We start from the raw sequence: 27528 nt of genomic DNA, 5'->3' as shown, positions 1-27528 counted from the left end.
TCTCCTCTGAGAGTAATAATCAACATGTATTATAATAGCTGATGACTAAACCCACTATTGTAAGAGCTCTCAATAGTGCCCCTTTCTTTGATTTAATGGGTACTTTAAGGGATTTGAGACCCCTTGGTATTCTCAGGTTTAATTAAATTTGAATTTAATGAAAATTACAATAAACAAACAGTAAATATTCCATTACATCCATTGAGATAGCATATGTGTGTATTGAAGGGTTAATTATTATAATTTTTAAAAAAATATTTGTGTCATTGAATCAAGAAAAATAATCACATTTTAAGGCGAGTGCCTTCCGTCAGTAACTTTTTTGGTCAGTCAATTTAACATCTGCAGACTATAATTTGTCTTCTATTCGAATCTGAATTTATCTCAATGAAGAAAGTGATTTTTTTTTTTTTTCTTTTGTCTTTCTGTTCTATAACACAACAGTTTTTGCACAGTATGCACTTTCAGTGTCTGCCTCATATTTTGGTTCACCTTGTATATTAAAAAATAAAGACGCAACATAAGAAACTACGATACCCTTGTGCGGCAGAACACAACCCAGATGATCACAAAACATGAGTCAAAAGTCCCTGAAAACACAATGGCACTTTTCCGATGTGAGACCACGAGCAGAAGGACATGCAGCAGGGCCGATATATAAAGACTAAAATAGAGTGATGATGATGATGACGATGATGATGATGATGATGGTTGGCTGGAGCGGGTGGGTGGGAGGGAGGGTGGGAGTGGGTGGCGATTGGTGCATTTCAAGTTGTGGTGGGCTGAGGTGCAGGGGGCCCAAAAACAGGGAGGGCAGGTCAGGGGCTGATAGCCCACAGGGCTGGTGGAGTCTCGGCCCGTGGAGCATGCAGCCAACTTTCCAGTCAACACATGAGTCAGTCAGCAGAGATGCGCCCAAAATAAATGGCTTCCCTGTTCCAGGCGGAACCACACCCTCTCGTGGTTTCTTGGAGGGCAGCGTGGGCAGGCTGGGCGACCGCCCCTCTGGGGTTTCTGGGGCTGTGGATAGATCTGAATGGGGGAGGAAGCGGGGGTAGAGCGGGGTATAGAGGGAGTAAGGTGGTGAGTCGGGGCGGTGAGGAGCATTGGGGGTGTGTTTGAGCTCCCAAATTGGCAACATTAGGGTGAGGAGCTGGCAACCCCTCAGTCTTTTCATTGTTTATTGTTTACCCACACCGCGGACAGTAAACAATGGCACACCCACTCTTTGGGCACTCTGCGGCGAAGGCTGGAGGTGAAGCTCCCAACTTTTCCTCCTTCAGTGCACCACTGGGCTGTCATGGACAGAATAAAAATCCCATTCACTGTCGTTTTTGTTTTATTCATTGCACTTTCAACAATATACACGTTTTTGCAGACATCTTCTCCAATTCTTCACCTTCTCTCTTTTATTGTTGAACTCCCTGAGTGATGGCCAAATGTTGACTCTGTATTGTAGGCTTAAAATGGGGCTAAAACTCACGCCGCTTCCTGACAATACACCGAGGTGTTTGTCCATTCGGAGGTCCGGCGCCCCGATGACACTTGCCCTCCTTTTTATTTTCTGTTTTTTATCCATCACACTTTTCTTCTTATTCTCTTTCTCTCCATCTTTTCCTGTGTATGTGTGCATGTCCCCACCTGTGATGGGTCTCGTTAGCTGTCAAGTGTCATCTTTATTAGCGCTCTCGGTGAGTCAGAGGAATGACAAGAGAGAGCTGGGAGTCAGTCTTTCATTACCCCTGGCGACGGAAGTGTCATTCTCTCCATCTATTATTCATATTCTCTTTAATTTAACCAGGTAGAAGTAGCCTTGTAGCCCAGCACTCAGATATAGTAGAGTCACCCAGGCAAGACAAACATGGACACAGAGTTTTTTTTTGGTGTGTGTGTGTGTGTGTGTGTGTGTGTGTGTGTGTGTGTGTGTGTGTGTGTGTGTGTGTGTGTGTGTGTGTGTGTGTGTGTGTGTGTGTGTGTGTGTGTGTGTGTGTGTGTGTGTGTGTGTGTGTGTGTGTGTGTGTGTGTGTGTGTTACATCTGCTAGCCTAGAATTAGAGCGTGAATGTATTGTCACTCATCTGAATGTTGCAAACTCCAGGTTCTCTCAAAAACAGGGACGTCTCCCTCACCGCCTTTTTCCCCCCGAGGACTGGGTGCGTTTGGGGAGATAATTGACGAGTCCCCTGGCATGCAGTGAGTGAACGAGCGCCACAGTCAGCGACTCACAGCCACACAAAGCGCTGCTCTTTCAGTGCGCGCACGGCAAAACAACAGACCGGAGATGGCATGTGCGCGTGTTTAATGTGCACGGATGTGTCCGTGCGTGCTCTCGCTCGGTGCGTGTTCATCACAAGAGGAGGAGGAGAATAGGGTGATTATTCCTTTCTTTGTGTAGCATAATCCATTTCTGCTAAGCTTGAGAGAGCACCCAGGAGTAATGAGAGATGAACCTGAAACAGCCTGACTCTGTGAATACGGTTCTGAGGAAGGCCTGTATGCTTTCTTTTTCCTTCCCATCCCTCTCTTTCTCTCTGCGTCTCTCTTTCTTTTCCCCAGCCTCTCCATCCATGTGCCTGTGGAATACTTCTGTGTTTGACTAACAACTGTTGTGTCTGAGCCCCCCCCCCCCGCTTTTTCAAAGTACGAGATGGCTATGTCAGATCCAGTCTGATGGATTGAGTGCTGTATTTTCCTTTCTTTACCTCCTTCTTCATCTAGAGCCGGTTCGACAAGAGGAAATGTGTGCATCACAGCAATATAACCGAGTAAAGTTTTAATTGTTTACAGAGGAAAGTTCTGTCACGTTGCAAAGGTAAAGCAAGGATGGCGGTTTCAAAAAGATTGGACATCCTTATCAATAATATTAATACTTGACAGACAGACCACCAAAAGTCTTTCAACATTTTACATGTTCAACAAATTGTCTACTACTAAAACAGTTAACCATGAAATTTCCATCTTCTGATCACTCAAGAAAAGTTAATTATTTGCCCTGATGCCTAAATGTTGATACACAAATTAAAGCAGGTTACACTAATGGTTGCAGCTGTTGATCTAATTTTATTCCATTTGAACGTACTCGCTAATTACTGTAAACATCACAGTTATCAGATTCATAAAAAAAAAATATGTTTGAGAAACTATGTTAGATGTAGAAAGTGTCACGACGCAGAAAGTGGCAAAAAAGAGCACCGTTGGAGCAGTGTTGATTCAAACTATAGAACATTTTTCAATTAGAAGCCGTGAGCTTCCTGTGTGAGCTGCCAAACTGCAGCTATAAATACTCTCAACAGGCCAGTCTGCTTGTATGCCTGTTTACTTGGTCAACATTTCAGTACTGCTCCCATTTTTTTTTTTTTTTTTTAAGTTTGCTTAATAATTTTTGCAGCATTTGTGCAAAATGAAACTGTCTGCGGTCACATGGTGCTCAATATAACACACTGACACTTCAAGTTTTGAAAGGACAAGTTTAGTTACGCTCTTGTCGATTTGTCTGTAAAAACAAAGATTTTCTCTCGACATTTTGAAGAATGTGAAAAAAAAAAATGTTTTCGGACTGCAACGTTAAATAGAACGTGTCTGTTTAAAATCTCAGTCCACAGTCATCAGAGGAAAGAAGGAGAATCCAGCCAGACATGACAAGAAACGATGACACAGGGCCAAGTTCCCTAATATTCTGACTGGAACCGTAAATACTTCCCCTGTTAGTAGATTGAGGAAGCTGTCACATCCACATTTGCCCGGGGACAAATTCATTCATAGGAAAAAAAGAAAAAAGAAAAAGAAAAATAGACCTACACACATAAGACGGTGTCTCTCAATGTCAGACATATTAGAAAGACTGTGAGAATCACCGGGTGAATCACCGAATCACTTCATCAAACTGACAACAATAAGATAAATAATAATGTGCACGCTTTTATTACCTTGACTTGCACATGTAGATGAGGCTGAGTGAAAAGGGACAAAAAAGTGCAAATGTTTGTGTGATATTGACTGTTTCTGTATAAATTTGCACGTGTGTGTGTGTGTGTGTGTGTGTGTGTGTGTGTGTGTGTGTGTGTGTGTGTGTGTGTGTGTGTGTGTGTGTGTGTGTGTGTGTGTGTGTGTGTGTGTGTGTGTGTGTGTGTGTGCACGCACCAACATATGCGTGTGTATGTAAAAAAGAAAGTGCATGCCAGGAGAAGACTCTACCGTGAGTGCAGTAGGCTCTTGCACTCAGCCAGTTTGTCCCTGCTGTGCGCGCTCCCACCCAACGCCTCCATTCCCGACCCCCTGCAGAGGCCTCTGATTGCCGTGGAAACCGCACTTAAGGAGAAAATTAGGATTGCCTCCTCCCTAATTTAAAAGTACGGCGTAATTGGTTTCATTTATTACAGATGGAATTGCAAAATAAATGTTGTGGTATCTGATTTCATAGGTGTTCTTATTTGGTTGGAGAGATCAGATCAAAATAAATTATTCAGGGGAGAAAAAGTGACTGCATTTTAGATGAACGAAGGCTGTTACCGCCACGCCAGTATTTCCGAAGAAAGCAAACAGGCACCGGAAGGGGAAATGTGCGCATACAGTGCATACTTACAAACAGCTATGGGTCCATACAACAAGTATCGTCATCGAAACACCCTTCAAGGTGCACTCATAAGGGCCTGGGTGCAGATGTGGAAAATTACTGCTCTGATCCGACCACCCCTTGCACAATCAAGACTCAGCCTGTGGGTTTAGTGCAGGTATATTTATCCCATGTGGTAGGGAACTTTACATACTGTACATTCAGACAGAGCTGGAGCCCGAAAGCAACATTTTAATACACATATACTGTACAGAAACAAGTACATGTTCACTATGTGGACATATACGTGCATATTTTTTATTTTTTTTTTGTACCGACTCATGAAGTAGAACAACAACACCACTCAAACTTTCCGGCCGTTCTCCGGACCATTGGGTCTGTAACGTCCAACCAGATTGTGACAGCGGTCAGTGGTCACCTCGCTCTCACTGACTGGTGCTGTGTTGACCCAAAACCACGATATCACCACACGATGTCCCGGAGCCAGGTGAGCATGCCACTGCCCAGGGCACAACACAAACATCACTCCAGGCTTGTGTCTGTGCATATACATGCAGGGGGCAAGCAGCGGGGCAATGAGCGGTTTAAATTTATTTCTGGATGTATTCATTACACAGTCAAAGGGTTGCAGTTGGAGCTAGGCAATTGTGGCGCCAGCGTGTGATTGTGGCAAGACAGCCTGACCGCCCCCCCCCTCCCAGAGAAAAAAAATGTCTCAGCAAACCGGGACAGAAGAGCAGGCAAGGTTTTACACTTGCAGCTTTTTGGCAAGTTTCGTCTCCTGTAACCGCTCCTCATCCGTCAGCTCCACCCTCAACACACCTGATGATGATCATTTACTGAAACCACCAAACACTGCAACAGTTGACAAAAAAAAAAAAGCAAAGAAAAAAAAAAGCTCGGGAGCACAAGAGGGCACGGAGAAGAAAGTAGTAGTGGGATCTGAGATGGAGAATCCAGTCTCTCCGCCTTTCTGTTGAAGCGAGCAACTTCAGAAGAGACTGCCACCAAGCAATCTTGGCAATCACATCCTCTTCCACAAAGAAATAATAAGAAGCAACTGAACAGAGCGAGGGAGAAAAATCGTGAGAGAAAGAAAATGGGAGGGTAAAGAGTGAGAAACAGACAGAGTTAAGAGAAGCTACTTCTTTGGAGAAGTAACTATGCTCAGTTTCCGAATGTAGAAGGGAGAGGGAGAGTTTATTTGAAACGTTTGAAATTGTGGGAAAAAAAAAACAAACTTGCTTCTGTCACCTTTGCCTTTCTATGGCCTGTGTTGCTGAGGGTGTTTCTCTCTGCGATGTTGTGTAGCTGTTTTGTGATGAGAACACCCTGAGGGAGACACAGTGGGACACAGGGTGTTAGGGTTCAGCTGTGTTTGCTTGCTTACAACCCGAGGAGGAAAAAAAAACCACACAGACATAAAATCAATGATGAGACTGTTAGTGGAGGTTTAAAAGAGAACGTTTAGAGAGGATCCCTGGGTGGAAGGTGATGCAGTTGCAGTTTGTAAAAAGCATGTGATCCAACTTCACACTGCAAGAGAGCGAGGGGCAAGGCAGACGCTATGTGAAATTGAGGATTTTTTTTTTTTTTGTAAAAGCATATAGGAGTGAGTGATTGAGCACGGCGGATGAGTGAGCTTGAGAACATGTGTTGATCTGCTGTTTTTTTTTTTTTTTTTAGGTATTTATGTGAGGTGGATGGGTGAAGGGGTGGGGAGTTAGGCTTGTGCATGTGTGAGAGTGCACATGTGCGTACAAATGCGAGCTCTCTGGTTATCAGTCCTGTGTGTGGTTTCAGATGATAAATCACATCCCATTCTTTAACAGTGACAGCTCTTCGTGGCAGCAAATCTGATTCTGGCCTCTTAAATCAAGACATGTGGTTGAACGGAGGCTGTGAGATCTGAGGTTTGCGATGCCTCTCAAAGAGAATGTCTGAATGGGCCTTTTGATAAGAAAACAGCTTGAAGCCATCCCACACAGGCATGAAAACAGCATGCACCTCCCGTGTGAGAGCCAAACAGATTGGAGGGGATGTGATGTTGGATCTCTTCCTATTACCCAACGAGCCAAGTGTGCAGAGTGATTGACAATGATTAAGTGTAAGAGGGTATGCTAGTGTCATTCCCTGAAACATATTTCCTATGTGTCAGTGTGTAGGAGGGTTGGTCAGAGCCTGTCTATCAAAAAAGACAGGATAAATGCACCATCTCTATCTTTTGCACATCTTAGCGCTTTGAATCAAATTACCGTCTATAGGGATACCTGAAATATTATGTGATGTTTGTTTTTTTTCTTTTCCTTTCCTGTATTGGTTGAAGTGTACTTTGTATGGTTGCAGGTCAGCACAACAATGAAGGGGTATATTGTCGATTATATAAAAAAAAAAACCTACTCCTTCCAGCTTTAGAATGTGATCATCCAAGTTTCAACTTGGAATCTGTTGTGGAGTCTCTGCCAAGTTTCAGGAAAACAGCGCTTGTTGACAAATTGGTTGAATCGTGATCAAGGCACCTGCCACATTGAGAACCTGAAACAGGCAACATTTGGCAGTTCACAAGGTCACCCGTTCTGTGTTGAGGAAAGAAGGCGTGTGCCAAATTTTCCTTTCAATCATGCGCTACATGCAGAGAAAACCACCTACTTTTTCAGGGTGAGCTTTGGATCAGATGTAACAAAAAAGAAGTTATTTATTAGTGGCACTCGTTCAGAGCTGTTCTTTAATCCACATTATTTATACGCTGCAGTTCTCATGATGAGTTCACCACCTTGCAGTCTGAGCTGTGTTTCATTAAGTACCCGCTCTCAGTTACCTACTTTCTGGCATTAGTGGCCTGCTGTGTTCGGTGTATGTTCTTCGAATTTCCCTAATTGCAACAGCATTGCAAAATATAAACACTAAATTGAAGCGATTCTAGCAATTTCACGCTACCACTGCAGCAAATATTCAAGATGTCGGTTTTTCTGCGTTTATTCTGAACCACCCTTTCAGTGAATTGCAGGAAATCGATGACTTTTCTGAAATATCAGATTTCTGTCCAGACTTGTTCTCAGCACTATCATTTTATGTGCTTCTTCAGGCTATTGGTAAAATGATTTTTTACTTTATAATTTTATATTTACCGCACAAAATCCTCCTTTTTACTCTCTTATCGTGAGAATCAATTAAAAAACCGTTCAAACTTAAAATGAAAAATGAAATGGAGAAAATGTAAATTGTAAAGCAGGTATTAATATTCATTGCGTGAAATTAAAAAAAGCAGGCATGAAGTAATGCTGGAATTTCTTTTCATTCCACCTGTGATTGAGAGACTAATGCACAAATGAAAGTTACAAAATTAGAAGGAAAATTAAACTAAAATGCCAAATTCTGTCATCCTTCCATATGCACCTTTAAGTAAAAGGTAAAGAAACGAGAACGTTTTTTCTTTTTCTGAATTCACATGTTCAGACACAGTTTCTATTGCTGCATATGTTTCAGTCACAACAAATCACTTGAGTCTGATTTGAAGGACACATTTGGCAGAAAGTGTTATTCCTGCTGAATCGCTGCATAACAACGACTTAAATATATGCACTATTTAATTAGGAAAAACAGAAGATATACCAACCGGTGAGTGTCGGCGGGAGAGTGAGAAAGGGAACGAAAACGAGAAAGCAACGAGGTTAGTGAAGGGGGTAGCAACAGTTGCAGACAGTGCTATCACCTTTTTTTTTCCTTTTTTTTTTCCAGGAGCTTTCTCACAGGTATGCTGAGAAGCGGCATGCAGCAGCGGCAACAGCAGTAGTGTTTCTGTGGCTGACCTATTTAGGTAATTGCACTCTTCATTAAAAAAACTCCATCTGCAAGAGAAATTACACTTCCCCAATGGTATCTAGGTAACATAATCTCCCTCCGGCGGACTAATTGCATGGCATGATAACCTCATAGGCTCGGCCTGTTTAATTTTTCATCTCTTTTCAAATAATTATGGATCAGTAGAGAGAGGTATTGATTTGATTCATTAACTTCCTCCACTAAGCCAAGGTTAACGATTACACAGATCCCCAATTACTCAGTAAAGATCCACTGGTCTGTTTGATTTGATTGGCTTCCACTTTATTATTGGCAAAGGTTGCGTTGAAACACTGCACAGATTTGGTAGCAAAGGGACTGCGGAGCAGACGCATGGTAAACGCACAATGCCTCACAGTCATAAGCACTTTATCGACGGGTAAAATGAAAGTCTGCAGCTGAATAATCTGCCTCAGATACCCGCTGCACGTATTTCCCATGCAGGATCGCATGTCCCGAGATGTCGACATGCGCGCATCCAGCACTGGCTTCTTTTACTCCACTCGATGGGAAGTTGCACATCTGAGCCTGAACGCGCCGGGTGCTTTGTACAGAAATTGAGAGCATTTCAATAAATGAGTCTTGCAGCAGCAATGTGAGCCACAATTCCACCTTGCACTTTGCTCAAACACCTGCTGTGCTGTACTTGTGAACAAACAGGTCTTTAGAAGACACAGGGCCTCAGGCAGGGTGAACAGGCAGAGGCAGGGGTTCAGGCGTTGACTCCAGGGTGTCTTACTTAATGTGCAAAGGAAAGGTTTGAGGGCATCTGTGAAAAATACTGTAAAGAGATGATTCCCTCATCCTTTTATAGTGTACTCTTCGTTCAGACAATACAGTGATCCACATTCTTTTCTTCTTCATGCAGCGATTGCTTTTCCAGCAACTTCAAATCTACACATCTGTGTGACAAACCACTGTGCTTTCCACATTCTTCCCTCAACTCTTCTGCACTTTCCTTTTGATTCTGCTAATCAGGACACAATATTTTAACCCTGGCACCAATCATTGTGTGTTGAATAAGATTGTCATAAAATAAAAGCCCCTCCTGTGACAGCGTAGTGTGTCCGGCTGCTCCCAGATGATTTGAAACAGACATGAGGACATTAAAATGACTGAAAAGTCTAAATGATTTCCTCCCATTAAGTTTCCTCTCCCCTCTCCTTCCATAATCATTTCTCTTATTTCCGACACCTTAGGTTGGGAAAGGAGAGGAAGCTTGTCTTCACACATCTATGGATGAATTACATTTCTTCTTCATCACATCCAGGATGAAAAAAAAAAAATATTAACATGAAAGAAAAGAGTCAGTGAAAGTACAAAATTTCATACATGTAAGTGGTGGCCATTTCTCGCTGCCCAGTGGTTGCAATTTGAAGTCTGCTCTATTATGTCCACAATGTTGTTGTTTTTTTCCCCTCTTGATCACACTGTGAGCTACCTGCTAATCTACCCCCCTGCCCTGATTCTTCCTCTCAATTTCCATATACAGGGCCAGTCACACACACACACACACACACACACACACACACACACACACACACACACACACACACACACACACACACACACACACACACACACACACACACACACACACACACACACACACACACACACACACACACACACACACACACACACACACGCGCACGCACATACACGCAGTGGAGTGACCTCACCTGCTCAGTATCTGGTCCTGTGGAAGCTCTTCCAACCTTGTTAACCATGAAAGACAATAGCCAGCTGACATGTGTGTGTGTGTGTGCGTGTGTGTGCGTGTGTGTGTGTGTGTGTGTGCGTGTGTGCGTGTGCGCGTATATGTTTGGTATTGTCCTTGTTGCTATGATGTAATGGGATAGCATCACAGGGCTGGTAAGTATAAAATAATTAAGCTGGGTGACTTAACAGACATGTAGTTGCACCCCAACTTTGTCAGAAGAAGAGTGTTACCCTATACCTCTGTATGGCATCTGGGTAGGATCTACGCTGGGCCTCACTTCGGGATTGCAAAACAAGCGTGCAAGTAATCCATTATTTTCTAATCGAAATGAATCCTTGCATTCGTGTCCTCTTTTTTTCTTCTCCTTTTTAAAAAAAAAAAAAAAAGTGATTTCTCCTACATTCTCTCTTTCACTTGTATTACCTTCTTCCTCTCTCGATCCTTTTGTTCTGTCTGACCGAGACTGTAATGGCAAACAATGGAAACTCCACAGACTGGCTAGACTTTCCATGGGATATACTAAACTAGACTGTTGGAGCTATAGGGGCCAAAAGGGAAACTCGCTAACTATTCCTCCAGCCTCCGCCATGCGGGCTCATGTTGCCTTTCACCATCCATCTGTGGGCAGAGAGAGAGTGTAGACAGACCAGCCTGCTTTTATTTGCGCAGCATTTCCATTCAGGGTGATGAGGCCTGCCAAGGTTTCACAGGTACTGGTAATTTAAGCCCTGCTCCTGGGGTCTCAGTAGTCTAATTTAGGGGGTTTAGACAGCAGGTCAGGGGCGTAGGAGCGGCTTGGTTGAATGGCTCTGAGTTGGGTTGGTCTGTCTTTCAATCAGATCCTTCATGAAGCAGACAGGAGGAGGAGGAGAGCCGGGGTGCCACAGAAGAAGTTATTCCTCCCTTCATTACTTTCCTCCCTCTCTCTCCCGTTCTCTCTCTCTTTTGCCCCTTTCCTGCATTGAGGTTCCAGTGTGCATACGGTGCAGTAGCAGTCCCAGAAGGGTCGTTCTCAGGCTGTTGACATTGCAAAACTGTAAGTTTTAACAAGTGTTTAAAGAGCATGGCTGGGGACACGGGTCTGTGACTCTGAATGTTTGGAGTGTTAACAGGGCCCCGGGTATGGCCGAGCACAGCTCACGAAGGGGATTCAGAGTGACATGTGAGGAGGAGGCTGGTCATTGTGGCTTACTGGTTTTTCCCACTCCGCGTTAAAACAGTGAACTGGTTCAGGGTGACAATCTGACCCTCGATATTGCCCTTTTGGTAAGATACAAAATCTAATTATCACTAGTTATTCCTCAGAAATAACGCAAAGTGAGTCACCCGATTAGGACACGGGGACATTTTGATCATCATTGCTGCAGGTACCTTTCCAGTTCATTTAGTACAGTGGGAACTAAAAACAACGGAAGGACTAACAACTCAGCTGCATCACAGCCATGCAGCAGGCCCAACGAGATACCTGAAGTAGGCTGATTTCTATAATGACTGTAAGTACTCTCCATAGCCTACTCGGTAACAATCATTATCACTTTTGTATTTAAGTAATTACCGAAGTGTTTGAGCTGCATGGGTGCACGGTTATAGTTTTATTGTTCTAATTCTTTTATTGCCTCGCACATCGTATCTCAATTGCAAGGAAGATGCTTATGCGTGATAAGCAATTAGTACATACTTGAATTTGTATGCTTGGGAAGTCATTTGAAAATACAAACTGGCTAAATTTTTATCACATTAACTGTTCTGTGCAACACAAATGATACCAACAATTTATTTTTGTGAATATTGTAGGCCCCGAGTTACTCATTGATCTGATTTTGAGTTCTGGTTATGTCCCTCTCAGGTTCCGTAAGAATTTGTTGAGGTTACTCACTGCACCCCTAAAACCAACCTCTAAATCATACCTATGACATCCTTCCATCATTGGTTTGTTGCCAATTCACCCCATGGCGAAATCCCATCTGAATTATACCCCAGCCAATCCCCCTTCATAGCTCCCAATTCAAACATTGACAGCCTCTGGAAAGGTGAAGTTCAAGTTGTTTTCACTCAGACATCTCTCAAATGTGGTGTTAACAGACAGTCAAAAAAAAAAAAAAAAAAATACCCCGAAGACACATATCAATTTTGGCTAAAAACAGGGTGTTGGGAGTAAAATGTTCTGAACCCCTTGCGATCCAATATGTTCAAAAGTCTCCAGAGACTCGGTACAACTCTTTCTGTTTCTGTTTGGTTTTTTTTGTTGTTGAAACCAATTAGACCATCCTGTATTTCTGAGTATTTGAAAGGCAGTTTTTACAGACTAAACCTTAAAACAACGTGAAAACTTGACTCAAATTTAAATTCACTTGTTAGGATTAGATTTCCCTTTTCTATCAGTGGTTCTGTCTAAGCAGAACAAAAAAATCACAAATTTCCTCAGTAATCCACCTTAGCATTTACTAGTAACTTATGACTAGTAAGGCATCTTAAATATGAGATGAAATAATGCACACCTTCACTTATTTTCATTTCAACAAAAACATAGTTGGATACGGCACATACCTATCTCTCAACAGAACTTTAGCCCCGAACCTGAACACCAATGAGCCACTGTATGTGGTGAACATTTATCAAGTTTCATTTTACATACGGCTGCACAAAGAGCCGAGTGTTCTGAGAACTTACTGTACGGGACAGGCCTCAGAGCCACATGATCTGCATATGTGTGCCTTTAACCTCACCATGCTCATGTTGGTATATTTCTCCTTTATATTTAAGATGCATTTCTGTGGTCAGCCTGACATATTTTGAGTTGGAGGGAAAAAAAGAGGAAGATTTTTTTTTCTTTCTTTCTTTCTTTTTTTTTAGTCAGTGTAAAAACATTATCAAGTTATAACAAAATGAAAGAAAAAATTCAAAATCAATATCTTCACTTGTGAGTTGGTGGTGAAAAACCCCCAACTCATTTGAATGTCTGCACGGTCCCCTCACAGACATACACATCCTCATACATGCATGCAGGCCCGAGTACACTCCAGACTCATACACAATAAGTGGGAGGCCCTTTTTGCTCTCAAATGGGACACGACAATCCAATCAGGCGTGCAATCATGCTAAAACAGAGTAAACACGGCCAATTACAGAGCATTTTGCTGGATGCTGATTAGTGCGTGTTACCCCGAGGCTACAGCGAGGTAAACAGAAACAGTGACCGACGGCGTGTTGACGTCCCCCCTTCACTTCACTTGCCCAATCGGATGAGGGATGACAAGTCAGCGTGCGTAATCTGTTAAAGGTAGAATAACAAATACCAAAGTGCCACTTCGGTTCCTCCGTCCCCCGGCAGCCGTTTCCACCCCTGGAGGGCAATTTCTACCAAGATTTATTAGACATAATTAACTGACTGCACTGCTCCTGTCTTAGCCCTGATATTTAATTTGCTCACTTAAACAAAAGATAGTGAAATGGAATGCATGTATTCTCCTTGAGTGCCTTTTGTGAGACTTACTGGGCTGTTCTGCTGCCTGTTTAAGACTTAATGAAGTTTATGTCGTTACCAACATGATATAAATACATCTGACTGTGCATACAAACGCACACATGTGCTACAGACGAGACAATGAATTAAACTAGAATGACAATGATTGGGGTGGAAACACAAAAATAATGCAGCAGAAATCCCCACAACGCCCGTCAAAAAAAACAAAAACAAACAAGAAACACAACAGTCTAACTGCAATAAAGTCATATTACACGCCAGATAAGGCAGTGACTTACCTGCAGTAATCCTCGTCCTTGAAATCGGCTTTGAAATAAATGTTCACTTTCAGTAAAATATCGAGGTGTATTAAAACAAGCAAGATAGAGTAGATGCAGAAAAATTTATAAAATGTCATTGTATACAAACGCATCACACGTAACACAATCTTCATTTAATTCTTTTTTTTTTTTTCTGAAGCACTTCTGCAATCTCTCTGCCAGCAGCTGCTACAGCACCCACAAATGTTTGTTTACCCTTAACACCAACAAATCCCAGCTTTTTACTAAGCTCCACTCACAATGTGCGAGCGGCTAGCTCCTCATTCACAAACACAACATTATGTAATTTCACCAGAGTAAACCTTTATTCCAGTCTCGTCCTCATTCTGTCATATTGCACAGTTGCAGGAGTGGTCTACTCACTGTAACCAGCCAAGACAAAAGGCCCTTGAGCTAAGCTTAAACAATTAGCTAACAAGGATGCAACTCACTGAAACCAAAGAGAAACATTTCAATTTGTCAGAGGTGGTTGCTGTTCTAAATGTACCGTTAGTGCAAGTGTTACATTTGAATTTAATTCATGAAATGGTATTCGGTGGCTTATCAGTGAAGGTTATTGGTGGTGGAGTTGTTGGGATATTCGCGCTACTGAAGCCAATACAGTAAAGGGAAGTGTGCTTCTGTCACAGTGGCGCTTGTGGTGGGCTGGGTGCGGAATATGTGAGCGTCTGTTTGCTGTCTGGTTTTCAATTTGAACCCTCCTGCACGAGTGTTTGAGGGGTATGTGTTGGAAACTCCCTTTCAAGCCCGACTGCCTGTCCAGCTGCTCTGCAAGAAGACGGAAGTGTTGAAACACTTCCTGAGACGCAGGGGACATCAGCGTTATTCAGACTGCTTCAGCACAACTGTGCATGTTACACACATGGATTTGGGGATCAGGATGTGACAAATCAGTTACAATACATGCATTTTGGCTTTGTTTTCTTGATATTTTTGTGTTTCTTTTCTCGGTCATACAGTATATTGTGACGCATGTCGTCTGCAGTAGCTTCCTTTACACATGCGCTTGTAGTTTCACTTCTCCTTGAGCATAGACTGCGCATTTCGTTCTTTTATCATTCAGTATAGATTGAATCTGCTACTACCGAGAGGGTGGCAGGAGCAAATAAGGATATAGCATTTAGATCTGCAATTCCATTTGAAATGAAAACATGCAGTTAGTAGTCTCTGTATTTTTAGTGATTTATCTACGTTGAGTGTTATAGATAGGAATCTGTTTCATATTTTTAGCACATTTGACACATTCGCTTTGTTTTGAAGGAATCTGTATATTGAATATATGAGAATTATCGTATGAGTAATATGCCTCACATTGTCACTACAGTCGCTTTGAGTGGGCAGAGTGAGCGCCAAAGTAAATACATACAAAATCCATGTACGTAAAGTGCGTTCCTGTTTGTGTCTGCTTATGTGGATGACTATGTGGCTGCACACATATGCCTCCACATGTGTAGTGACAAGACCGAGACAAGGGATGCCCTGAAGGTGCTTGTTCCATCTGATGAGGCAGAATCGAGCTCTGATAGGTTTCATCTACCTTGCCTTAACCTTAATTTGCCAGGATGCGGCTTGTCAAACAGCCTCAGGACCAATGAAATCTGTCAGCCAACTTCAAAATATTTTTTTTTTTCATGTCTTACACTGCTATAACAACGGGGTTCAAGCGTGTAGCCACTCAAGCAGAAAGAAATCCTCTGTCCTCTTTGCATATTCCCTCTATGGGGCTTTCACTGAAGAGCCAGCGTTGGCGCTTGAGAATGAGAACTAGGTCAGGACAGTTCAAGTGTTTACCAACCTGTTTGTGAGTCCAAATCTCGAGGTTCTGGAAGCCCAACTGTTCTGAAGATATGAATTTTCCTTGTCACATACTTTCTATTTCCAACCAGAATTTAGCACTTTCAGGAAGCTTGTCCATTCGCATTCATGGTTTGTGTGGAATTTGTACTGTTACCTTGCAATTTATTTTAGCTGGTAGTGCTGGGTAAAATGCCTCATCCTCTGTCAACTGGAGACAGAAAGGCAGACAGATGTTCTCAGTTCCTCAATTCACTACATGTAATTGCTTCTTTTTGGCAGCTCACTCTTGCTCACACAAATAATGTAACAACTCAGCAAAAGTTTACTCCTCTTAGCTGATTTTCGTTACAGCTAACTGCAAGCGTTTGCGAGTGTGTGCTTGTGTTTTGATGAGTGCTCAGCCATGGACTGTACGGGCAACCATGCGTCTATATGTGTCTTGGTTGCAGCTGTGTGCTTCTTTCCTACCGAATGCCTCTGTGGTTTGTCTACTTGGGCCTAAATGCCGGAAGTCCCCCACCAGTCGCATGTGACATTAGTTCCTGACACCCTCGTGTTTACAGCGAGTGCAGACGGACGCAGGCCCCCCCTCCAGAAACGTTTGTCCTTCGCCAAAGAGGAGGTGTTTGTCCTTCCAAGCCTCTTGGGAAACTGTCCGCAGCTCTCGTTAAGCGACTCCAGACCACACTGGAAACACAGGCCTGTCCACAACAGATGTTTGTTTTGCGTCGACTTTGCTCTATTGCGCCCAGAGCACAAGAATAGAACCCTGATGGTGATTGTTGTGCACATGTGCCACTTTGCTGTGGCGACTATGGTTAGTGGATTGTATTGAGAGAAAGAATCATCGCAACGTCCGTCCTTCAAGTTTTTCATTGATCTTATATTTCATCAAGCACAGAGACAATAAAGACACAATAAATACACAATTAAAAGAAAATCACAAATATGGACACAATTTGTGTTTTCATATTGAACAAAGTTGTTAATATTAACAGCGAGTTCCAGCTAAAGGATTTTCTAAGTTGCATATTATTTCTTAATTGTTTACATGGTTGAATGTTCAGCGTAAGACTTGAAAGAAAAGAGGGAAAAGAGAAAGAGGAAAGAGAAAACGTGGCCCAGAACACTACCACCAGCCGGGTCATTAATGAGCATTGCTCATGCTGTCATGGCAACTATTATCACAGTGATGTCGCTAATGGCATCTGAGACAGGGCAAGAGAAATATGTGAAAATTATTGTCAGATTCAATTAGGATCCTTTCGCCTGAACTCAGCTGGTCCTCCTCCGGGCCCATCATTGATTAGCTATCAAACTGCAAGAAGAATGGGGATGGTGAAACTCAGACACCCTGATGTGAGATTCATCACAGGATCCTGATGCTTACTGATAGAGGAAGGCTGACCCTATCCAGCAACCTTAATCATCGTCATCGCTGACATATTTATATTAGCTGTAGTGCAAACTATCATCTGCTCTCAGAATATAATTGTTCTGACAATGCCTGAGATGAGTGTTGTTTCAGTGCAGAGCATTTCCTTGCATGGTTTATAACAACAACTGTAAAGACAACAGGATAATAAATTGTCCTATTTATGCAAATCTATCTGAAGTTTTTTTTTTCTTCTTCCATTTTTGTTTATGCATGTTACGAAAGACCTAGCAGTGAACATTTACTGGAAAATACAGAAGCACAGCTTAAGGAAATGGAGTGCTGAAAAATGATGTCAGCTTGATATGAACATTATTGGTCTGATGGGCAGGTGGTTTGGTGAGACAAGTGAAAAACAGTTTCAGAACTGGGCGCTAGAATAATCTGGATTGATGAATCCCGTTTGGTCAACATGTTTGTGCGCTCGGGAATGCATGAGGTTGTGGTGGCGGGCCACATGAGAGAGACCGGCCTGGATGGCCGGATTCCTGTGGTCAGACATCGACAGAGCTTCTTGCCCCCGTTTCAGAAAAACCCAAAACCTCATTCATGTTTGTTGGCCCGCTGTCGACAATACACTCTTTAACTCAAAGCAAAGTTTGCTGGCCCCGCCTGACTAGCTCAACATGAAGGTATATAATTTTCTTGTAGAGTCAATGGAAAGTCTCCCATAAAGAGGAGAATTTGCACATGTTAATAAGAGAAAAAATATAGGTTTTTTTTCTCTCTGAATGATTTAGTTCAAATGTATATTTACATTAATAAACCACCATGTCTGCAACCTGACTGCAAACCACAGATTACAGAATACACTGGCCAAGACTAACTTTTGAGGATGTTGGGATTGTATCATTGTCCTTTCAAGATTGTGTGACAGCAATAATTGCAGGTTATCAAATGTATGTCTTCATAAAAAAGAAAGTGAAGTCAGGAGGACAATATGGCCAGTGTCTCTATGTTCTATGTGAAATTGTAGTAGTGCAGTAGAATTGCTTTGAAATGAATGTGAAATTAAACGTAATCTACCTTCACGGTTCCAGTCTTAGTAATATTGGCCCAGGGAACATTATGCATCGGAGTGTTTGGATCGTAGATTTCACAAAGACAGTTTTCAATCTATGTAGGATCACAACTATCCCAGCCACAGGGGGTCAGTCCAAAACTTGCATCGAGAGAAGCTTGACTTCCTCTGTGTGTTGTGTTGTTTCGCTCAGTCATTCAGCCGCCTTTGATGGAATTTTCTAGATCGCCTGGTCAGGGGCAGCGGTCAGTCTTGTGGTAGATGTGGACAAAGTGATGCTCCGCCTTCATTTGCAGCAAACATCATGATCAGGGTCAGATGACAAGATAAAACAATATATGCCTTTCTTAACATGTTAAAAAAAGACTTTTTGTTCTTTTTATCCTCACTTTTTTTTTTTTTTTTTTTTACATTCTCAGACCCAACTCTTAGAAATTGCACCATGTAAACCCCCTTAAGCTCTATTGTCTTGTTAACATCAGCTGACAAAGGAGTTTTTACATAATGTTTGCGAGTGATCACTTCAACTCTCCCACAGGTGTTTCGGACATTTTAACAGCAGACATTTTATTAAGTTGTTTTCATGTGTTCATATCTTATAATAATAAATTACTTGCAGTGGGTGTACTATCAAATGATGCAGATCAAATAACCGCTATTAGTTTGTACAGGCCTGCACGTAGCATGGCATGTGTGCATAGAAAGGCTTTTCATTTGAAATAGAAGCTCGAATGTGATTTTCACGGCAAAACCCAAAATTATATGAGGTGAGGCAAACCTACTGTTTTCTTACAAATTCCTTTGATTCTTGTGGATGCTTTTGAATGTTTCCACTTCCTTATTTCAATTATATCAACTTAGTGGAAGGGGTGGTTTCAGTGCAGATGGATAAGGTGACTGAGATCTGATAACCACAACAAATGCCCATGCCTCATTCGAATCATTAGTAAATACCTCACACTTTCTCTGTTTGGCAGGAGTAAAAGCCTAAAACAACACATTATCTCAGCTTCTTTTATGAAACAACTGATTTACAAACATATTCAACCTGTGGAAAAAAGGTAAACTTGAACGAGACCGCTCACGATGAATAGTATGTTTCAAAAAAGGGGATTATTAATGCAGATAAATAAGGAGGATGTGTAATAACCCATACATGTTATTATCCCATTATGAAATTCTAGCCTGTGGCACAACCCGTTGGAAACTTTTAGACGTGATGCTGTTTGCTCAGGGCCTATTAATAATGTCTTGCTTGTGTGTCCCGAGCAGACAACACATGGCAGTGATGAGAGAGGAACACACACACACACACACACACACACACACACACACTGGGTGGATGGTGCCAGATCCACCTCACCATCGTGCCGTCCCACTGCCTTGCTGCAGCCTCCACCTCTGCAGTTCGTCTCGCACCGGCTTCCAACACCACTGCCACCTCATTTACTCCAGCGGCGTCAGCTTCCTCACCGGGCTCAAAAACCCACTTCCCTGCCCTTTTTCACTGGCATCAACCGCGGTGCACCCACTCTGGATCTAATGGCGTATGAACAAAGCATAGTTTTCACATGAAAACGAAGGAAACACTCATTCAAATGCAAACCAGTATATTTGTTTAATAACATGGTATCATGGGGTAATTACACAGCAATAAAGCCACACAAATTAAATGAGAAGGCTTCAATGTGGGGGCATGAAATGCAGATGCATTGGCTGTTGATTGGACGTGAGAAAAAGGACACATTTTTTCACAAAGGGGTTTATTCCTATGCGCAAGTGGTTACTGTATATTTCAGTGCAGGCTTGCATTCCTACATACCCAACAAACAGTGTGACCTCTAGGACAGATGGAACCACCAGACCGGTTTCCCGTACCCAAGTTGAGGTGAAGGAATTCAAGTCATGTCACCGGGAATGCTTTCCCCAAGTATCTCTGCATTCCAAAAGCAGATGATACACATTTCCTGGTGGCTTGTTGAATTCCTCTATCTGGCCTGTCGCCCTCCCTTACTTGGTGTTCAAAGATCAAACTTGAACAGAAGGCCAGACTTTTGAAGAACAAACGTATTCTGCGTTGATGAAGTGTCTGGGGACGTCGGGGGAAGACGGCTAAGAGGTCAAATCAGCAGGAGACATGACAGCTGCTTTACGTGCTTTACATAAGGCAATCACACGCCTTTGACGAGAGGGCAAGAAGCCGGGTGAGAAAAGTGATGGAGGATGTGATGTTGGCTAATGCACCCACATGCCTATTTGCACAAATGTTTGTCGCCGTGTATGGTTATTCAGCCGGCTCCCATCAGCCCAGAGCCCTGCAGGCACTAACAATAGAACACACCTGTTGGTCATTACTGCAGAGACACTAGACACCATGTAGACGCACCAGGCTCACTCCCAGAATCCCCACACGGCTGTTGGTGCATGACACATACAGCGGCTTGTGGGGAGAGGCACTTTCTGGACACATGTACAAACATCAAGCTCACACAGTCACACAGCCCGAGCTCAGTCCGATAAAACATCAGGAACAACAAACACACTGCGGTTGCGCATTCATAGGAAATGAATCATTACAGATCTGGTAGCGAGAAGGTACACTTTTCCAAGTGGTTAGTTATCAGGATATCTTAAGTTTTCAAGCTCGAAATACAAAACACTATTCAGTGGTTATTTAAGAATATGCTGAAGGAAGAGTTTTGCTGCTTTTCTTCCGTTTCCTGACTTTATCTTATTAGACTGGCCAGATCGCTCCTGCAAAATAAATCCCCACTTTGATGGTATAAAACACTAAAATGTCCATGTGCAAGTGTAATAGGCAGTGTGTATTAGTGAAGTTTGCACCGGTGGTATGACACAACTGCTTCATAGTATACATGCTTAACACAAACAGAAAGAATTGGTCACAAGTTCACAACAGCAGGTTTCAACAAAAAAGCAGAAGAGTTTATTTCCCACTATAGCAAAAAGACCTTCACATGGACTGGCAATTAAGAACCTCATTCTTTCGCCTTGTCAAGTAGTCTTGGAAAGACCCCCAACATTCCCCGTCTTCTCATGTCTTTCTCCAGCACCAGGTCATCTGCAAACACTGCGTATGTTGAGAATGCAGACTGTTGGGAAGTAGACAGGGGAAGTCCCAAGTTGGACCAAATTAGAATCAATGTTAGTCTCTAAGGGAAATCCTGCTAAATACACAGAAAAAGAAAAAAAAAAAATGTCCCAAGACCTTCAGTATCTGTTTTGAGTGAAACCTCAGGACACGATTGAACTTTGAAAGATTGATAAACCTGCGATGGATTTTCTGCACTCCACAAAGTAGAGTTTCTCAATCATGTACTGTTTTCAAGAGGAACTTCTGGCTGCTTCTGTGATTATTTAGGTTATCAACAATGAGTTAACCCTATAATATTTACCTCAGGTTGTAGACCAGACATAGTCACATGTGCCCCACAGGCCAATTTCAAAAGATCTATAATTAAATGTTTCTCAGTTGATGGTGGAACTAATTTTTTTTAATTGACATTTGAATCAATTATTATTTGTCGTTTATTATTATACTTTTAAGTTGCTACTTTCATATGGTTTTGTCCAATTCAGGGTCGATCCCAGTTGACAATGAGCAAACGAATATTACACAGTGGACAGGGCAAACACAAGCTCATCCTCACATTCACCAGGTACAAGCGACTTTCCAGTCACAAATTGATCTCAAATCCATGTTTTTTAAACTGCCGGAAAAGTAACCAGAGAGAAAACTCGTGCAGAGGCAGAACATGCAGTCTCCATACCGGCCGTAAGCCCAAACCTGGACTTGAACCAGGGATATTCTGGCGATGAGGTGAGAGTTTTAATCACTGTACTCACAATGCAGCCGCCACTAAATTTATGTTAACACAAAATACATCAAATGCACGCATGTTGATTTAGTGAATGCGATGCAGAAACATACTGTTAGTCGCCTTCATTTTATGTTATAAAAAATTGGAAAAATAGACACCTTTTATAAATGAAGCTTTGCGGAGTCCTTCAATATTGCCATTCCTCTAAATATCTTAATAACTCAAATTCTGGCACATTTTGTGAGCAGCCTGGGAATGTGAGTAGCCCACGAAAATCAGAGAAAGATAAAAATATTGCTTGATTGTCTATGAACATTTGTCAGCTTAGCGCTCACAATTAATTTACAGTCCATCCACTTACAAAAACCAAACCCCGTCGTCTTTTGTCATCCACAGAAATCAATTTAGCAACCAGAGAATGGCCTCTCTGGCCCACTCATTATCCGAGCATACGATGTTGCATTTGTAATTCTCATGTAATCAAAATTGTCATTGATGTGTGCTCTCGTCCCTCTGGCAAGGCAATTCATGAAACATAGAGGTAATCACAATAACTGTGTAGTGACAGAATATGCTGATTATGTGATTAAGTGTGCATGTAATTGGCATTATTGTTATTTTTAGCTAGAAGTTAATTGCTAATGGAGATCCTAGTAATTGGATCACCGAATGGCAACACTGCAAATCTATTAGCTCCTAATAATTGCTGCAAAGTGAGAACAGAAAGAGTGGGTGGAAGGTGTTTATGGGGGGATAAGTAGCTGTCTCTGTGCTGTAGCGGGTAGTAGGGTTACCAATAGTATATTTAAAATTTACAGCATTACACTTAAAATGGAAGCAGGTGTAATGATAGCTTTCATAACAAGTGGGTGCCAGTGTATTCTCAGTCCCATTGTTTAGCGCGTGTTCATTTCAGGTATGTGTATTAACACCTAATCAAGCTCTTTTTTTCTTTTTCTTTTTTGAATATGTGCTTCAGCAAATGATTGCTTCACAGGAAAACAGAAATAAAGTCAACGACAGTATTGTTGGGAGAGCAAGAGAATGAATATGCACATTTCCAGGACGGCGAATACTAGATAGGCTCGGAAGAAGGGGATGAGAAATCCCGAAAGAGCAGCAGAAAGAAAGACAGGAGCCTGTGCTGTATCATTTGACAAGGGACCTCTCCAGTGCTATCAGATGGAGGCGTCAGAACGATCAGTCTCACGCACACACACAGACACACACACACAGGCATACACACTTTCTCTCTCCCTCTCTTTCTCCTTGTCTCCTTCCAGAGCGGGCACCAGCCGCTCGCTGATAGAACAGGCCCATTAGGATCCTGCTATCGCCCTCCACAGCGGAGAGATTGAAAGGCCCAGATAGCTGTTCTGCAATCCTCACAGTCCCAGGAAAATCAGTCCATATCAGTCATTGGATCCCTTAACCTGAGACAGAGGGAAGCGAGGGAAGAGATCAGCCGACAGAAAGGGAGAATGAAAGGCAGGTTAGACACCGAGCGAGAGTTAAAGAGGGGGAATTTGAAGAAAAGAAACTGAGAGGGAACGACAGAGACTGTCAATGAAGGAGTAAAAAAAAAAAAAAAATCAGAGAGACAAAAGGGGGAAGAAATGTGTGTCTTTGTCTTACTGTCTACATGCTGTTTACCAGAGGAGACAGTCGCAGATATCAGGAAAGGCACAAGAGCCGCTCTAAAGTCAAAGCTTACACCGTGTGACAGAGATAAATCCCATCCTCCAACACAAAGTGTCAGGATTTTATGCATCTCAGTGACACTAAAGATTTCAGATGTAGACAACAGTGTGCTTTTCTGCAGTGCAGTGTAGTCCTGTTCAAGTTTCTACCGCAGTGGCCATTATCTCCTCCTGGCTGCCTATAGGGAAAACCAGTCATTTAGGCTGCGGGGCGGCGGGTCTGGAGATCAGGCCAGAGTGGAGTGGAGGACAGGACAAGGGGACCAGAGTACAAAGGCATGTCCTTTAATGGGCAGACATTTGACTGGCGTGGCAAAGGCCAGTTCAGTGGTGTTAAGCTTGTGTCCAGGCTCCTATCAGTGGGGACAACAGGAGCAGCCAGATCTGAGGCTGGATGACTTCCAGAGAACAGCTCAAGGAAAAACTTTATGCATGTGTGTGGTAGTGTGGGTGTTTAAAAAAACTACAACAATGTGTAGACTTCTAGAGTTGCGTTTGTGTATTTCAGAGTCATTTGCGACCTATTTCATGGAACAATACAACCCGTGCAGTATGCTGATGGGTTTGGTGTGTTTTCCGCATATGCACTGCACCTGTGGACGTACGTAAGCTGCGGAGAAGAGGAACTGCGATCATCTGACTCACATTGATGTCGTCAAGAAATCGGTCGGGGAATAAATGACTGATTGACTCATATAAGGTGGAAACCAAAGAGGTCTGGAGGAGCTGCTTATCTGGCATCTGATTGAGTGAGTGAGTCATGCAGATTGAAATAGGCGGTCTGAGTTGGAGCTGACTTCACTTGAGCTGAGTGACTCTGGACGGAGAGACAAAGTTTTAAATTGCTGTGTGTGCATATAGGTTTGTGTTGCTGTCCTCTGTGTGATGCGAGTGTCTGGGATTTTGGCTTCTCTAATAACACCTTGCCATTCGGAGGCTAATGAAGCATGTCTGCTTTCTTCATCCTGACGGAGAACGAGAAGACGGGCGCATGCACACGCGCACACACACACGCACACACACACACACACACACACACGAGCGCACATGAAGCGAAGCAGATGAGGAGCCCTCTCTAGGTCACTCCAGTGACTACAACTTTAGGTCGCTTGAACATCAACAATACAGAACGAATTGAAGACCGTACTCAGGCGTAAATGACAGCAGTATCTCAGTGGTTTCTCTTGGTTTGGCTGTAAGGGTCGGTGGATTTGTAGTGCTTAGACCTCAGGATGCCTCCTACACTGCCCAGGGGGCCTGTTTGAAGAGCAAGAGCTGATGAGGCTTCACTGGGAAGCCACATAGTGGTTTAACGGTGCAACTAATATGCCCAATTCCCAGAGTCGACCCAGCCAAAGTAGCAATTCCACGGAACGGTAGATTTCTATTAATTAAATCATAATTGGGTTTTATATATTTATTTGGTAGAGACATTGGCAGGGAGAATAGTAAGATTAGGCAGAGATTTGCATGTAAAATGTACGAGCTTCATTACACTACCTTGGCAAAGACGGAATAATTCGCCTGCCTGCGGGGCACACAGATGGCTCTGTATGTTTGCTAATTTGCTCTCCTTTCAAGGTCATTAGTTCTGTTTGGGGAACTATCGAAAAGTTTATTTGAGGTGGGTAAGTTCTTGAAATGGTTGCAATGTGACAGCTCTTTTGTTGTGCAACCGCAGACTAAAAGCAAACTTGAACTTCATTAAGCATCAGAACAAGGCTCAGTTACAGTATTGAAATTGGACCAACGCTTATTATTATTAAACGTAAAACAAGACTGGCTGTATGTTTATTTTTATTTTTTTTGTTCAAGAAATACTCAAGAGATATATTAAATACAATTTTAAGGGGGAAAAAAGTGTTTAATGGTTCATAGCTAACCAGTGGTCATATGCAATAATTTGTTTTCTTCTTCTTCTTTTTTTTTAGCCCACCAACACTAATGAGTACTGTACAGACAGAGTGTAGTACTTGAGTGTTATCTAAACAGCACCCAGTCGAGTCTCTCGAGCTCATTACTCAGCAGTGGTCTACGAAGCTGAATCAATATTCAAGTGCAATATTCACCATTTTCTCTTCCCTCTTTTTTTTCATGCACTTTCTGTTTAGTTTTCTTGTGCAGGAAATGAGTTTTGACATAATGGATTTTTGCCCAGCATTACATAAACACTGACAACACTCACACAGTGTGTGGCACAGGTTGTTAAAGCTTTGTTTGCCCAAAGACCCACCGGTCTCCCCGTCATTCACATGAGGTTCCAAATAATCTAGATGCAGTATGTGTGTGGATTTTCAAAACACTTATTACAAACAACAATATTTGCCTGTCAGTGAGGTTGACGACTTATTTTTGCAATTACACTATCATTTAACCAATGCAACCGTATAAATTTCTGCCATTTGTTGCTATACTTTTAAAAACGTACGAGCGGAAACTAAGATGTTACAAACAAAAGAAGAGCTGCGAGCCACATAATTTGTTTCTTTTCTTTTTTTCTTCTTTGTAGTTTGAGTCTGAGTCATTGACATGCAGAGCTTGACGACAGCTATCATTTCCAATATTGTCTTCGACATTTAACTGAGTCTATTAAAAAAGAGAGAGAGAGAGAGCCCAGATAAAACATGCCAAAATCCAAGAAAATCAAAGCCGTGTCAGCATATTGTGCAGTTTCAACGAGGATTTGTCAGGATGTGGATTGAAACTGGTCACGTCTTGTTAGTGGAACTGATTTAAAAACCCAAGAACACAATAGGATGTGTTAACTAGAGAATGAGCTGGATGGTTCTACGCATGTATCTTATGAGTATGTGGCAGTACTGTAAGTGTGATAATTCAAAATCAGCATGTCGAATTCTCCCTCTTTTGAGATAGGCAACACCGGCTCTTATAGGGCCATGTTTTATTTCATAATGAAACAGACAAGGGAAAAAGTTTAATCAGCCCTGGTATTACTGAGGATATAGTGCAGACAGCCTCGCATAGTAGACGTAGAATAAAACGAATCACTTTTATTACTATCTAACTGCAATTAGTTTAACCCTTTTATCTCTCGCCATTTGTAACGCTATTTGGACCATTTCACAGAGCCTGGAAATTTGGGCAGTAACAGTGAAATTGATATAGTGCGGAAGATACCATCAGCCCAGAGGGAAGGGTCGGGTGGGGAGTGTGGGGCCTTGCTTATTTCACAGTCTGTCCTCCTGGCTTAAATCCAGCTAACTAGTAGCCATGGAGGAATCTCACATTATTTTTTCATTACATTCTTAAAGCAATAAATCTGAACACAATGATTGATCTCTTTGTTACCGTACAGGAGCTGCTTTTAAAGGTGTAAAAAAAAAAAAAAAAAATTACAACGCTCGTGCCTCGTATGTTACATATACTTGGTTATATCCAAGTGTGAGGGGGCTAGATCGTAATCTGAAATACCTTCTATTCCTCTTCATGAGACTCAGCAGCTGAAAATTAAAATATCCTCTTTCCAAATAATAATATGACTAAGACATCTCATTAGCATACAGTGCAGGGAAGAAGTCTTTAATGAAGGTATCAGAAGGATCTTATTGTCTTGGGATTAACACTTTCTTTTTCTTAAAAGCCATTATTCAACATTGACTAATGAACGTATTGTATTTATTTGTGTTATTTTTGGTCTGTTCTTCATGTTAATTGGTTGTTTTCATATTTCAGTTTTTTTTTCCTTCTTTTTTTTCAAAATAGGGCATTGTAATTACTTTAATTTTTTGCTGTATAATTAGAGGTTAGATTTATTTGTTTGTCTCAGTGCAGCT

The sequence above is a fragment of the Blennius ocellaris genome, assembly GCF_963422515.1.
Source record: "Blennius ocellaris genome assembly, chromosome: 7".
Taxonomy (NCBI): Eukaryota; Metazoa; Chordata; class Actinopteri; order Blenniiformes; family Blenniidae; genus Blennius; species Blennius ocellaris.
The sequence above is the reverse complement of the archived record's forward strand: the minus strand, read 5'-3'. Positions refer to the sequence as shown.